The sequence below is a fragment of the Hibiscus syriacus genome, unplaced genomic scaffold (assembly GCF_006381635.1).
Source record: "Hibiscus syriacus cultivar Baekdansim isolate YM2019G1 unplaced genomic scaffold, ASM638163v2 tig00110656_pilon, whole genome shotgun sequence".
NCBI classification, from domain to species: domain Eukaryota; kingdom Viridiplantae; phylum Streptophyta; class Magnoliopsida; order Malvales; family Malvaceae; genus Hibiscus; species Hibiscus syriacus.
In genome coordinates, this window is record NW_024062816.1 from 298,165 (window position 1) to 314,796 (window position 16,632).

Here is a 16,632-nt window from a genome sequence, read left to right on the forward strand (position 1 = left end):
CCTCTAGGCCCGGAACCGGTTGACTAGTCATTTGCCTTCGTCTTTTACCGGTTGAATAACCTGTTGAACCGCTCCGACCTCTCTGGATGAATCGTGAAAATGTTGAGTTTTTTTGTATTGGTTCCCAAAAAGTGTCGAATGACTTCATCTCTGGCTTTCATCCTTTGCTGAATCGGAAATTCCATTGAAATCCTCCATCAAAGGGATTATTCGAAGTTCATTTGCTTGTTTCTTGAATTTGTCGACAATGACTTGCCATCTTGTTCTTGTTGTCTTTGAATGGACTCTCGAGGTCAGTAACCTTTTTCTCGTCTTGCCCCTGCCACCTTTGTCAACCCATTTTTGAAAAGTTAACTTTTGATGTACTTGATTGTGGGCACCATGAATGTGACACATAGTTGTCTTGCAAATTGTCCTCATTTTCTTTCTGAGACCTTTTCGGACCATAGCCAGACCACTGCGTTCTTATCTCTTGTATTACAACCCCTTTGTCCATTAATGCAGATTATTCATGTTTTAACAAACAAGTTTTTGGTGGATCAACACCTCTTTTAAATAATGCAAATAATGAAAACAAAATAAAAGAGAACAAAAGTAAAAAAGAGTTAGTGAGATAAATCAAAACAATAATAAAAACGAAAAATCCTACCCCACATGATATCTACCCCGCATGCTTTAATTCCTACCCGGACATGATCTCTATCCCGCATGCTAATTTCACACAAATCCTAACCGCATATTTGTCTAGTTCGCATGCTTTGAACAGAAAGTAAAGCAGGAAATAATTCCGGCATCCTAGGGTTTGAAATGAGGTTTTGGGGTGGGCTCTAATTCTCCATCATCTCCCGGTTTAGGTTCTAAAAAAACGGTACCCGAGTTCTCCTTGTTGGTGCCCCCTTGGGCTTACCAGACCCTTAGTCCTAAACCCATCACAGGCTTATATGGACTAAGTTAAACTCGAGAGGAAACATTCCCTTATGCCCACACGGAGAATAAATTCACACGAAGGCATAAGGTATATGTATCCCGAAGGCTACTTGCTAGGCCCACACGGTGAATAAATTCACACGAAGGCGTCGCTTTCACCCCCACTTAAAAGGGTTTGGAGCTCGGGTATAGAGCCTTTGGATGAAAAAGTTTGGAAAGCTGAAATCATTAGAAAATGGTCAGTCCAACTATTTACTCGAAAAAAAATATAACCAAAAGTAAGTAATAAGGATCGAAATGTTGCCTTAAAATTCAAACTTACCCTTTTCGTTAAAAAGACAACTGGAAATTACCTTAGCCTGACTCGCTTACCTGCTTCCCCAGCGGAGTCGCCAAGCTGTCGCAACCGTCTTTCGGTTGTGCCCCGGAATTGGGCTTCGACTTGAAAAATGTGGATTGGAGTCGCCACCGATCATTTATTTAAAGATAAATGGGTTGATCGGATACCCTATTTCTTACCTGATCTGCGTCTTACCAGAAATATGTCGGGCTCGGGAGTCGATTACGGTCAAGAAAGGATTAGCACCCTTGAACCGCCCTTTCGGTACTACGTAATTTCCAGTTGTCTTAATTAAGAAAAATAACAAGTTAAATTAAAAGATAAAATAATGATCCAAAATTACTTACCTTTGACGGATTTACAAATATACCATTTAAAAGTCAAAATATGGGTTAGAAGAGATGAATAAATGATAAATAAAGTAAAACAAATAAAATAAGGAGATTAAGAAAGAAATAAAGTAAATATAAAATGAATAGAATATATAAAATAAAAAAACAATAACACTAATATATACATAACAAACAACTAAAAAATAAAATGATAATGCAAATAAATAAATAAAACAAGTAAAAGAATATAAAAACATTAAATATAGGATAAATATAAAAAGAAAATAGATAAATAAATGAGTAAAATATATAAAAAAGTAAAAGCATATATATATATATATATAAGTAAAATAATAATAATAAAAAAAAGAAAATCAAAAGTAATATACGTATATATACATGCAAAATAGGAAATATATATATATATATATATATATATATATAAATATATATATAATAACACTAATAAAAAAACATATATAATAAAATTAATAGAAAGTAATATGCATATATAACAAGAATAATAAAGTAGGAAAAAAATGATTTAGGGGGGAGAATTAAATATTTTAAAAAAATGAACACGCCTCGGGGGTAGATCTAGATTCGAAACTTCGAAATCCCACCCCTTTTTGGTCATCGGCGCAACCCACGTTTTGGGTTATTCGAACCAAATCTCAAGAAAAATAATGTGCACATGCGAGAAATGAACGAACCAATGTAAAAAAAGATGCTACCTTTTATTTCCTTTTCGAATCATTTACAACAACTTTGCCTTTGTATTTTCCGTGCTTTCCTCTGTGTTTTGTGTGTAAATCCTCCGTTACAATGGTGAGTTACAATGGCTATTTATAGTGTTTGTGGATCCTATCTTTAGGAATTTAAATCTTAGTAGAACTCTATCCTATTTTTAGGAGTTTGAATCCTAGCAAAATGTTATCCTATTTTTAGGAGTTTGAATCCTAAAATTCTATCCTATTTTTAGGAGTTTGAATCCTAATAGGACGAAAAATGTGTGTTGACACATAAATAATGTAAAAAGTATCCCTAATACTATCATAAAATATAGGGTAAACTATATGAATAGTATCCTTTATTTTCAATCTCATCAACTTTGGTCACCGGTTTAAAAATTAAGTGTGTTTTGGTCTCTTACGTTATCAATCTATTCAGTTTAAGTCTCTCAGTCATTAACTCTTGTTTACCCCTCAGTTGGTTTAGAAGTGTTACATGCAGGGACAGAGTCAATATTTAGTTCAAGGGGACAAATATAAATAACACTAGAAAATGAGATGGGGCAAAATCAAAACAAATCAAAATTTAAAGGCCTAAATAGGAAATTATATATATATATATATATATATATTTGGGGGGGATGCAGTGGTTCCCCAAGGGCCTACATGGCTCTGTCCCTGGTTACATGGCAAAATGATAGTATATTATGTATTAGCTTTACCTCTAACATCTCTTACTCAAAACAACCTCTATATTGATTGATGATAAACCTGGCTGAGATCATACCGGTGCCGTGTAGTTTACCCTAAACATATAATTACTACTTTTGGAACCAAACCATAGGATTTAAAGCAGAGAAAGAGCTATCGAGGTTACCATTATTTTCATCTCGACATGTACACATGATGTCACCGGAAAAAAAATGAGGGACGTTAACCCCATCGTTATAGGAAGAGGAAGCGGGAAAACTCAAGGCTTGCTCCACAGTCGCCTCTTTTTTTTTTTTGTGACTTTGCTCAGAAGTGTTTGGAACTGCCTCCCAGGTTGTTGCTATTGCAGGAAGCCTATAAGAACAACAACAACAACAAACTTTGTTCGTTCACCATAGTCTTAGATGGTCCCGACTTGGGTAGTGCTAGGTTTCAGTCTTATTCTTTTAAAATGGTGAAAAGTGAGCGTTATGAATCATTTCGTACGGGTAGCTTTTTCCTTGAGAACACGGTGTCGGAGCGTTGTGATGATGCTATGGTTGTTAGATAGGGAGGAGACAATGAGAAAGGCGGGTTTCTTGGTTCTCGTAGAATAAGCAATGTAGGAGGGAAGAGTTATGTGCTTACATCGCATGGAGCTAAAGCAAAAGAGTACAATATAAGCAAAACAATATGAGCACTGCAACAAGAAGAAGAAGAAGAAGAAGTTTCTGTTAACTCAACTCAAGTTTCTGTTAACTCGTTAACGACCAAGAGCATGGATGGATTGAGTGGGGGCGGACTGGGACATTAGCCCCTAAATTTTAAAATTATTATACATTTTATATTTTTGAAGAAGTTTCTGTTAACTCAACTCAAGTTTCTGTTAACTCGTTAACGACCAAGAGCATGGATGAATTGAGTGGGGGCGGACTGGGACATTAGCCCCTAAATTTTAAAATTATTATACATTTTATATTTTTCCTATATATTTTTTTTATTAAAAATCTATTTTTACAGTTTAAATTCGTCTCTTAATATGAAATCTGGCGTCAAGCAAATCAAGAGACTAAATAAAAAACGTAAGAGACCAAACACATTTATTTAAAAAAAATGATCAAAATCGATCAGATAAAAATTAAAAATACTATCCATATTGTTTAGCCTAAAATACATATATCAAATTATGTGGAATTAAATATTAATCTTGGTATAATAAGTTAGTAAGCCACCCCATCCCCTCCCCCCTGCCCCCTCCTTTCCTCTCTTTCCCCAGTTCACCGTCCCATTTCCATCTCTCTCTTTCTACGATGAGCCGACAAATTCATAAAACGAAAGAACATCCACACTTTACAATATATATATATATATATATATATATATATAATCGTAGTACTAATTTTTATTTTTTTGCTTAAGTTATGGAAATTAAAAAAATTCAAAAAATTAATAATAATAATATTAAAAGACGAAACTCTCACTAAAGTGTTTGGTCCGTTGCCGTCTGTTCTCTCATTCCATAAATCTCTCTTTCCTTTGTTTTTCTTCTCAGTTTCTCTCTTTTCTTCGATTCCTCTCCATAGGAGCAGAAGCTAGGGAGTTTAGGGGTTTTTGTCTAGCTTTTAGGACTATAATGTGAAACCCTAGCTAAGCATTTTTAGTAAGTTTTTTTCCTTTTTTGAATTTTTGGTGGTTCCACGAGATCCAGACGAGGATAAAAACTGCGTTTCCTTTGGTAGAAAGGGGAATTGTTGTAGATCTCCGGCGGCGGTCGCTAGAGAAGACGTGAAATCGAGCTTCACCGGTCACGATCACGGCCGCAAGGATGCCGTTTCCAAGCAGAAGCCGCCGATCACCGTTCTCAGCGGTGTTCCTAAGGAGAACATCGAGGAGAAGTACCTCGTGGATCGCGAGCTCGGCCGGGGTGAGTTCGGTGTTACTTACCTCTGCATCGATCGTGGCACGCGCGAGTTGCTAGCGTGCAAGTCAATCTCGAAGGGGAAGTTCAGGACGGCCGTGGATATCAACGATGTGAGGCGAGAAGTTGCGATTATGAAGCATTTGCCGAAGAATTCGAGCATTGTGAGCTTGAAAGAAGCCTGCGAGGATGGCAATGCGGTTCGTTTGGTGATGGAGCTCTGTGAAGGTGGTGAGCTTTTTGATAGGATCTTCGACAGGGGACATTACACAGAGAGAGCCGCCGCCGCCGTGACGGGGATGATCATGGAAGTGGTTCAGCTTTGCCATAAGCATGGTGTGATTCATAGAGATTTGAAGCCTGAAATTTTTTTGTTCGCTAATAAGAAAGAGAATTCCTCGTTAAAAGCTATCGATTTTGGGTTATCGATATTTTTCAAGCCAGGTAAGTTGTTTAGAAGTTTGAACGTATAAACAAATGGGTTCCTGTTCAAGAATGCCGCATATTAGTCAGAATTATTAGTGATAATGCTAGATTACTAGTTGAAATTATTTAATAATGTAGAAAATGCAGTATTTGGCAACCTGTGTTTTGGTTTCGTCACAAAACATTTGAATACAAGGAAAAGGACATAAAAAATTATCTATGTTTCTCGGATTGGACATGCCTATGTGCTATTGCTATATTCTGCCTACATATTTTTGTGTATGGTGCTTGTAGCGACGAAGCATGCACTTTGATCATTTTATTTACCCATGATTTAAAGGAAGCCTTTATGTGTCAATTGTCATTCCATTGAATCAATGTTCCCAGCTACTTATTTTGCCTGTAATAAACAAACAGAATAAGGAGGTAATGCGTGGTTTGGTCTTTGTCAAAGCAGTTTTGATTATTTCCTCTCATGCTGGAAGTTGGAAGCCTACCTTTTTCCTCGCAATTATCCTATGTTTGTTTTTATTGGTTATTTACTCATGGTCGATTCATTACCTTTACCTGTACGAATTGAAAGTTATTTCGTCTTTCTTTGCATCCTTTTTTATCATTAAAAGTATATATATACTTTACTCTCCTTGGTTTAATTCTACAATATGCAGTACTTTTTACCTACCTCAAACTGAAGCATTAGACTAGACATTGGTGGTCAATATAAGTGTTGGGTTTGAAAATGACTGCACAATGAACTGATTTGACTCGGTTCTAATGTTTTTCTTACACTGTTCCATCCACCATTGGCCATTGAGTTGTCACCATAATGGTTATGGTCGGTCATGTTTGTTCAATTTATACAAAATTTCCCATTTCATATGGTGGGTTGTCATGGGCAAGAATTGGTTAACCTTTCTTGCCAAATTCTCTCAAATTATTTACCTTTCTCTTCCACCATATGTTCTGATTATTGGATGCTGTAGTATGCTATAAACCTATCTGCTTTGGTTTTGTGAAGATTTTCATGTTCTATTGCCAAAGATGTGGCTGAGTTTGATTTATTCTTTACATGCTTCCATTGCTTGCTAATTGGAATGAAAGGCGCAGAAAGTTCCAAGGTTTCTTGTTCAAAAATGTTTTGCTCCAAATTTCAACTATAACCATTTATTTGCGCTTATGGATATTTCTATCTGGTAAATAATTTCTCATTTTTGATTGCAAAAAACTGCATGATTTGGTAGGATGTGGTGTGAGGATACTGGGGGCCGTATGAAAGAGTAAATATTATGCTAAGTTGTATGAGGTTTCTGTACTTGTTGTTTGGCCACTTTTCCTTTATTGTTGTTTGTTGTGGTTTTTATTCTTTAATACTGCGTTCTAATGCTTCAATATGTAAATTTCAGGTGAACGATTCTCTGAGATAGTTGGAAGTCCATATTATATGGCTCCTGAGGTGCTCAAACGGAATTACGGGCCAGAAATTGATATATGGAGTGCAGGAGTCATTCTCTATATATTGTTGTGCGGAGTTCCTCCTTTTTGGGCTGGTAAGTCTATTTCTGTTGAGTTTTGGTTGTCTCGATGCAGATGTGTGCATATCCGGTGGATGTGTGTAATGTATCATGCATCAGAGTGCGTTGAATTGTTATTGAAGAGTGTTTTCCATGCAGAGTCTGAACAAGGTGTTGCGCAGGCAATTATTCGTGGGTTAATAGATTTCAAACGTGACCCGTGGCCAAATGTTTCAGAGAGTGCTAAGAGTCTAGTTCGACAAATGTTGGAACCAGACCCAAAGCTCTGGCTCACTGCAAAGCAAGTTCTTGGTACTAACATTTCCTATTTGATGCTCCTCTTGTGCATATTTAAGGGAAGGGAGGTGGATGGAGGTGCCCAGGCATTTAGGCACATCTTTCATGATTGTATTGATCTTCTAATGAGCCTTTTCTGCAGCTTCAAATATAATATTTAAAACCTTGTTAATGCTTTCTATGATTACTTTAAAATACCAAGATATATGTTCCTCTTTTGCTCTACATCAAATGTCTTTATGATTACCAATAGTTTGCCTAATCTCTGTGTTTACTCTTCTCACAGAGCATCCTTGGCTGCAAAACGCTAAAAAAGCTCCCAATGTGCCTCTTGGTGATGTTGTTAAGTCAAGGCTTAAACAATTTTCTATGATGAACAGATTCAAAAGAAAAGTCTTGCGGGTTGGCTCACTACTAAGAATTCTGCTTGATCATTTATTGTTTTTCTTTCATAGGTAGAAGAATCTTAAAAGGTAATTTGAATCAGGTTATTGCTGAGTTCTTATCTGTTGAAGAAGTTGAAGATATCAAAGTTATGTTCAATAAAATGGACACCAAAAATGATGGCATTGTTTCTATCGAAGAGCCGAAAGCTGGATTTAGAAATTTTGGTTCACAGCTTGCAGTGTCAGAAGTGCAGATGCTTATTGAAGTTGTGAGTATGTTTGGTTTACACGCTGCCATAAATTAGTATTGTGATACTATAATTTTACGAGTTTGTACTAGTTCCTATTTGAAATAGTAGTCGAAGTTTCTTTTTCTCAGCAAAGTGCAGTTATTTTTTTGGTAACAACTAACAAGTATTAGTTGACCAAGACATGCTATGAGTGGAACTTATTTGAGTTAAATTGGAGGCTGCCAATTTGTTAGCTCCTGTTGTATCTCATGCTAACTTTGTTTATTAGTTTCAAAATTGTGGTCTGCATAGTTTTTTCTTCCTTTCCCCCCTCCGTTTCTTCCTTTCCCCCCTCCGAAGTTTATTTTTGAAGAAGCTGGATATCCAATTATGTAACAATTTGGAGTGAATGGCCTTTAAGCACCAATGTCCTCACCTCCTGCAATTTTATGTCCATGCATACAAAAACCATAATAATTGGGAGGCTGAGGGTTCCTAGAAATCAGGTGACTTCGTTTTCCTTGTGGATAAGCCGATAAGCAAGAATTTGGTTTAGATTTTGAAAGAATAGACTAGTCTTTTGGATTGTAGAGTATTCAGCTGTTACTTTGCATGCATACGAGTTTTTCATGATGGATTTCTAGGGTAGCTGATGAGAGATTTTATTTTAGTTGTTTCTGTTTTTGTAATTTTCTGGTGTTAATACTAGAGTGAGTAGAGTCCACTGGTAATGTTACTTCCTTTTATCTCTTTTCCCAAATGCTGGTCAAATTTTAATTTGATAGCCACCTTTAGCAGCTTTCGACTCGTGAAAATGTTTCCTCAGTGTTGCTGTAAAACTGTGGCTGCATTCTGAAATCTCATTTAACTCGGATAGTGGCATCATAGCTTAGGTCATGTTATTTTCAGTTATCAATTCTAAAAATGTGCATATTTGACAACAGGTTGATGCTAATGGGAAAGGAACATTGGACTACGGGGAATTTCTTGCTGTTTCTCTCCATCTGCAAAGAATGGCCAATGATGAGCATCTTCGAAAAGCCTTTTCGTACTTTGATAAAGATGGCAATGGTTTCATTGAGCCTGATGAGCTTCGGGATGCATTATTGGAGGATGGAGATGATGATTGTACAAATGTCGCAAATGACATCTTCCAAGAAGTGGACACAGACAAGGTGACCCGATGTTTCCTCGCTAAAAATTCATATAACCATTTACCTGTTCAACTGCATAATAGTATTTCGGAAATGCAGGACGGACGCATCAGCTAGGAGGAATTCGTGGCCATGATGAAAACCGGTACGGATTGGAGAAAGGCATCTCGACATTACTCGAGAGGGAGGTTCAACAGTCTTAGCATAAAGCTGAAGGATGGTTCTCTGAACTTGGGGAACGAGTAGAATCACGCCAGCTGTACGATTAATTCATCAACGCAAGAAAAAAGTAAGTAGTAGATCTTTTCCTTGTACATCTTAGACTTTGCTTTTCTGTTGTGATTGTGTGGGGAAGGGAGGGAGGGAGAGAGAGAGGACACTGTATAAAATGGGGTTTTGCCGTTAGTGGATCTCTTGCTTCGCTAATGTTAATTTTCTTGTGGCCATAATTAAGTTAGGAAGGCACTACACACATTTTGATGTATTGTTTCAGGTTGGCATTTGACAACATGAACATGTGATTGAATTGAATCGAGTAGTGCTTAGTACTAGCATCAAGAACGGACATAATAAAATTTTATGATATAGGGCGAATTTATACAATTTTAAGGGATGAAAACAAAAAATCGATAGAAAATATCTAAATTATACGAGAATTTAAAATCTTCAAACAGGGGTGACTGTCCATTCCATCCCTGCTTAGTATGTCTTCTCTTGCATTTCATTTCGTGATCCAAATAGGGTATATAGTAACATAAATTCAAGTTTTTTGGTCCCCATTACTATCTTTTTTTTTGCATAATTTGGTCCTACAATTATCATTCATCAATGTAATTCCTTGGTCAACACATCAGTCGGCTAATATAATTTTTGAATGTTGTTTGTGATTTGGAATAAAGCATAGGAAGATCAAATTAAATGATGGCGCTATTAAATCAAGTCGGTAAAATTCAAGCATGATTTTTTTTTTATTTTCCGATTATTTGAACGTTAAAAAACCCAAACTCGTCTCACACCAAAATTTGAATCAATATTCAAATTAATTTGAATAACTCAAGTAACTTAAAAAAATGAAAAAGAACACTTATTTATTTAATTTAATCGAATTTTGTTCACTTATATAGATCACCAAAATTACCATTGTAGGCCAAAAACGTATTAGTTACTCTTAAAAAATAAAATGGGCATTGTTTATCATGTATGTATGTGTGTGTATATGGGATTAATTAAAAAATAGGTGCTCAAATTATACCTTTTCCCCGAATAGGTGTCTAATTTTTTTTTCAATTTATCCAGGTGTAATGTTACAAATGTTACCACTTTAGGTATATCAATTGTAATTTTCGTTAAAAAACTCAGTTAAGTTATATGTATTACTATAATTTTGAGAATTTTATTTTTTAGAAAATTAAAAATATTATTATATTTAAAAAATTACCCTATTTTTTCTTTAACTATTCAAAAACTCTAAATCCCTAACCGTCGACGTCGTCCTTGTCGACCACGGCCACCGCTGCTGATGTCGTCTTTGCCATCTTCCTAGTCAGACGTTGTCATCCTTGCCACCGATTGACCGTTAGGATTGCATAAGGTCATGATTTGCAACGTCGGGTTACACACGTCGATTGACTCTTATTTTGGTGGTTTTTCATGGGGTTATCAATCGTTAGATGGAGGTAAGGTCGAGTGGAGGTTCATCGATGGTAAAATGCATTCGTTGGCGTTGGTTTAGGGGTTGGAATTATGATTTTCAAAGTTTTTGGATTTTTTAAAGTTTTTTTTTGTTTTTTTTTGGATTTTTTAAAATATAATAACATTTTTTTTATTTTTTTTTAAATTATCAGAACATGACACATGCCCTTTAATGGTAGAATTTAACGACCGTTACAGTCGAGGCACCTAAAGTGGTAGCATTTGTAAATTAGACACCTGGATAAATCGAAAAAAAGTACGGACACCTATTTGGGAAAACGATATAGTTTGGGCACCTATTTGGGAAAGGCGGTATAATATGGGTTAGGATCCACTTACACCTAGTATAAAATTTTTAGTTTTACACATTCTTAAGATCGTTCAATGAGAGGAAATCAAATGTTAGGATTAACTCCTTGTTTTTTAGTCAATATTTTCTCATTTCCTACTATTAATCTCAACATTTGATTTTCTTTCATCTAACGATCTTAAAAAGGTGTAAAACTAAAAAGTTTTATGCTATATAATTGGATCCTAGCCCTATATGTATATATACTATGTAAAAATTTTAGTTGTACAGCTTTTATGACTATTGGATGAGAGATATTAAAAAGCTGAGATTAATAATAGAAAAAATAAATATATTTACTGGAAAAAAAACAAAGGGTTAATTTCAATCTTTTCCCTCATCCAACCATCATAAAAATATTTAAAATTAAAAGTTTTACACTAGATGTAAGTGAATCATAACCCTATATATAATGTATATAAAAAGATTTGCAATATTATTTAATAAATTAAATATTTAAAATTGTATAATAAAATTTTATTTTTTAAACAATTTATTTTAAGAACTAAATATTAATGAGAATATAAAAGAGTTAGAACTGGTGCGTAAAAGAATATGCAAAAAGTTGTAATCAAATGATCAAATTAAAAAATACAAAATTGTGAGATTAAATTATAGTTATGGAACATCTGGTTCTGATTATGATTAAATTATAAAAAGAGAAAAATCATAGTTAAAAAGTTGAATTGAAACTATATAGATGTTCAATTATGATTATGGAGTATGTGGTTCAAATTTAATAAAAACAAATTTAAAATAAAAAATTTAAAAAATAAGAAAATTAGGATCTAAATTTCAAAGAGTTAAATTATTTAGTTAAAGATCAATACCACATCATTTTAATTTTAATTTTATTTTTTCGATTATTTGAATTTTAAAATTTTAAACTATAGATAAATTCAAAAAGCAAAACAAAAATTTAAACTGAGTCAAATAACTAAAACAACTCAAATAATTTAAAATTTTAAAAAATAATTTTTAAATCAATTTGAGTTTTGTAATATCACCTGAAATCGTTGTAGGACCCAAAACATGTAATTTTACTGTGTGTCAATTTAATTTAAAGTTAAAAAATGATGAAGAATGAATATAACTAAAAATGTAATAAAAAATAATATTTTTAACTAAACGTAACCTAAAATATTAACAACAACAAAACCCTATTCCCATATGCAATGGGGTATGAGGGAGGTAGGGTAGTAGGCTGCCCCCAACGCATGGTTGAGAGCAGCTTTCGTGGAAGACCTTCGGCAGTCAGAAAATTAAAAATAAAGATAAAATGCAATGCATGTATAAATAAATAAATAAATAAATAAATACATATTTGAACAATCTTCATAAACAGTCTTCATATGCGCTTCTGTAATGGGAAGTAATCCCTGCTAATAAATCCCTGCATATAGACAGAAAAGTAAAACCCGACTAAAATTAAAAAGCGGAAACATGAAGAGAATGATACACAGAAGTCAACGATAACAAGCTACGAGAAGGAATAAAGTCAAATGGGTTAAAACCTAAACTAAAGCCACACTAATCCGCTACCCTAGTTCTAAGCCTTCATTAATTCCAATGACAGAAACGTATAAAAAGTAGAAGTCATAGAAATTACAACAAAGACATTAAAAGAAGACAAAAATATTACACACTATGGAACCCGCACTAATCGGCTACCCTGGTCTTAAGTCTCCATACTTTCATATCAGAGGTCATGTCCTCGGTAAGGGCTAAATCCTTCAAATCAGATCTCAAGCAGTCTTCCCACTTCCACCTTGGTCGTCCTCTCCTTTTGGCACCGTCGACTGTAATCGACTCTACCCTCCTAACCGCATCCGACGGTTGTCGCCTAAGGACATGCCCAAACCACCGTAGTCTTCGCTCCCTCAATTTTTCGGATACAGACACCACCCCCAAGGACATCCTAATAGCAGAGTTTGGTGTCATGTCCCACAGAGTCCTACCACATGCCTATCGAAGCGTTCTCATTTCTACGGCCTCCATCCTCCTTACGTGATCCTTCTTGATTGCCCAACATTCTGATTCATACAGCAGCGCTGGTCTTATTTCCATTTTATAAAATTTTCTCTTAAGTTTTTGAGGCACATTCTTGTCACACAAAACTCCAGTAGCAGCCCTCCACTTTAGCCATCCCGCCTTTATATGGTGTGTAACGTTATCATCTACACCCCCATCCTTATGTATCATAGAACTTAGGTACTTGAAACAATCCTTTGAGGGGAGAACGTGCCCTTCTATGTATACTTCTACATCTTCATCGTTTTGGTTCCCACTGAAGTTTGAACATAAATACTATGTCTTTAGTCTACTATTCAGCTCAGTTTTTGTTTCAGCAACTAGGACAATGTCGTCAGCGAAAAGCATACACCATGGAACACTGTCTGGTGTCGCACAATAGATGTCGTTCATAATCAAGGCGAAGATATAAGGGCTAAGAGCCGACCCCTGGTGGAGTCCGATTTCCATCGGGAATGCCTCGGTGTCGCCAACTATAGTCCTGACGTATGTAGTAGATCTACAGTACATATCACGAATCACCCGGATATAAGCAGTTGAGATCCGTCTCGTTTCCAAGGTCTTCCAGATCGTATCGCGGGGAACACTATCATACGTCTTCTCAAGGTCAATGAACTCCATGTGAAGATCTCTATTTTTCCCTATATTTCTCTATAAGCCGTCGAAGTAGATGAATCCCCTCCGTAGTAGACCTGCCTGGCATAAAGCCAAATTGGTTTTCCGAAACCCTAGTAACTTGTCTCAACCTAGCCTCTATCACCCTTTCCCATAGCTTCATGGTATGGCTGAGTAGTTTAATACCTCTGTAGTTGCCACAACGTTGGGGATCTCCTTTGTTCTTAAAGATTGATATCACCGTAGACTCTCTCCACTCCTCTGGCATCTTGGCATTCTCTAAAATAATATTAAAGATGTTGGTCAACCACTTAACTCCCTCTTCTCCTAGGGCCAACCACATAGTGATAGGAATTTGATCTGTACTGATAACTTTGTCCCTCCCCATCTTTCTAAGAGTCATTTTGACTTCCTCAAACCCAATCCTACTTGTAGGTCAGTCATTAGCCGTAGTATGATGGTCGGCTGACCCATCAACGATACTATCTCTACAAGGAGAGACACCGTCATTAAATAAGCCAAAGAAGTAACTACCCTAAACCCTGTTAATATCATGATCTTTCACTAAAAGAACACCATTATTGTCCTTAATAACCTAATACTACCTAGATCATTTTTCCTATTCTCCTAGGATTTTACAAGTATAAAGTTGCCGTTTTGTCCTTCCTTGGTGTCTAATCTCTTGTACATTTCCTCGTATGCCTTATCCTTTGCTTTAGCCACCGTTTTCTTGGCTTCCCGCTTTGATTCCTTGTATCTTTGTTTAGCTCTCGATCTTTATTTGTTGTCATTGCATTGTAGAAACTCCTTGAAGCAAGTTTGCTTTGTCTTCACCTTAGCTTGGACTTCGTCGTTCCACCACCACGATTCTTTATGCTCCTTGACCTTCCCTGTTGACAACCCAAGGGTGTTTTTGCCCACCTCTCTGATGGAACTTAACATAATTTTCCATAACATATCTGCATTATTTGAGTTTGTAGTTCCAAAATCTGTATTAGACAAAACCTTACTCCTAAAGTCATCAGCTGTCGCTCCATGTAAGTTCTTCCAAAGGATCCTAGGTTTACCAAGTTTAGCCCTCCTATGAGTGCTCCGCCCATGGCGTACGCGAAACACCAAAACCAACAATATATGTTGTGATGCACATGCCTCTTCAGGGAACACCTTACAGTCAATGCAAGCCCATCGATCCCGATTTTGAACCAGGATATAGTCGATTTGGGTACAATGTCCCCCGCTATGGAATGTAATCAAGTTCACATCTCTCTTGTTAAAGAAGGAGTTAGTGATCACCATATAGTGTGCAGTAGCAAATTCAAGCAACGTACGCCCCTCCTCGTTCCTACTGCCAAAACTGAAACCCCCATGAACACGATCATACCCGTCGGTTGCACTACCTATATGGCCATTGAAGTCTCCCCCTATGAAAACTCTTTGGTCCTCCGGAATGCTCCTAAGTACATCATCTAACTGATCCCAGAAGCAACGCTTATCCCCCTCACCTAGGCCAACGTGTGGGGCGTACACTGAAAGGACATTCACCACTTTCTCTTCTATAATAACCTTAATCATCATGATCATATCACAGTATCTACAAACTTCGACTACATTTTCCTTGAGCTTAGAGGATACCAAGATACCCACCCCATTTCTAGCATTATCTACGCCTGAATACCACAACTTGTACCCATTACACTCTCTGGCGCAAGCCCCTTTCCACCTAGTCTCCTGAATACATGCAAAATCTATTTTCCTATTACTCAATATGCCGGTCAGCTCCAGCAGCCTAGCATTTAATGTGCCTACATTCAACGAACAAACTCTAAGTCTAGTCTCCTTGACACCACTCTGTCAAGCCCTCTCCCTATACGCCCTATGGGATCTAAAAGAAGGACACGACCTCAAGTAATCATCTATAGCCGAAGCTATGAGGAACTATGAAAAAGGAATCCAAACGGGTAACCAAACGGATTTAAACAAAGGTAACTGCAAAACTAAGTTTTAAACCACCAACCGTTCGTAAAATTTATAAATTCAGAATCAAAGCAAAATTATAGTTCGTAAAAATAATCTCAAAACTTCATACACTTACAGAAAAAGAATCAGCATTCACGTTTAAAGCGGAAAATGCAAGCTAAAAACTAAAAACAAAAACAACAATATGATTATGAATATTTTAAGTTAATAAAAAGAACAAATAAAACGAGAAAATTAGATGAAAATATATCTGCTGACACTTCAAGTCCCTAAGGAAAAAACACCGACCCAAATGTGATTTATCTAAGCGGATCGTGAACCGAAACGTACAGATTACCAAAAACGATGATACCCAGAAAATCCCCAAAACAGAAGGATGCAAAAGCTACCAAATAACAACAGTAAAACAAGTACTCAAGAAGAACAAGCTCTGTTGCAAAATAAATAAATGAAGTAAAAGAACAAACAAACAAAGAAATAACCAAATAGAACAAGCAGGTAACAAATACAAAAGATTTAAAAGGAAAAATGGAGATCTTACAGTTGAAATGAAGCAGAACTACAAACAGAAACCAGTAAAAGAGGGGATAAGGATCTTACAGTTGAAATGAAACAAAACCGAGAAAGGTAGGTGAAGAAAGAAAGGGAAGAAGAATGATTTATAGTGTTCGATATGTTTACCTAAAATATTAACTTTCTTTTAATATTTTCAGTTCAATTAAAAATATTACTTTCTTCTTAACGAAAAATATTATGTTTTTTATTTAAACTTTCCCACTCAAAACACATCAATTACTCTGAAAATATAAAATGGGCACTGTTTACCTTTTCAGAATATATTGTATTCATTCCTCAAGGATGAAGAAAAGACAAGGAACCATATCTCTGAAAACATATAGTTGTATTATACGATAGTTTTATTATTTTTGATAAAGCCTTACGTAAAATATATTTTTTTTTATCAAAAATGTTATTTTCTTTAAATATTTTTTGATAGAACTCAATATTAATATTTTCAATAAAAAA

At 35.7% G+C, this 16,632-nt stretch overlaps 1 pseudogene; it reads left to right on the plus strand.

The window, feature by feature from the left end:
- The first annotated feature begins 3,492 nt into the window (after nucleotides 1-3,492).
- LOC120137298 lies at nucleotides 3,493-9,490 on the plus strand (annotated as a pseudogene).
- Nucleotides 9,491-16,632: the final 7,142 nt, after the last annotated feature.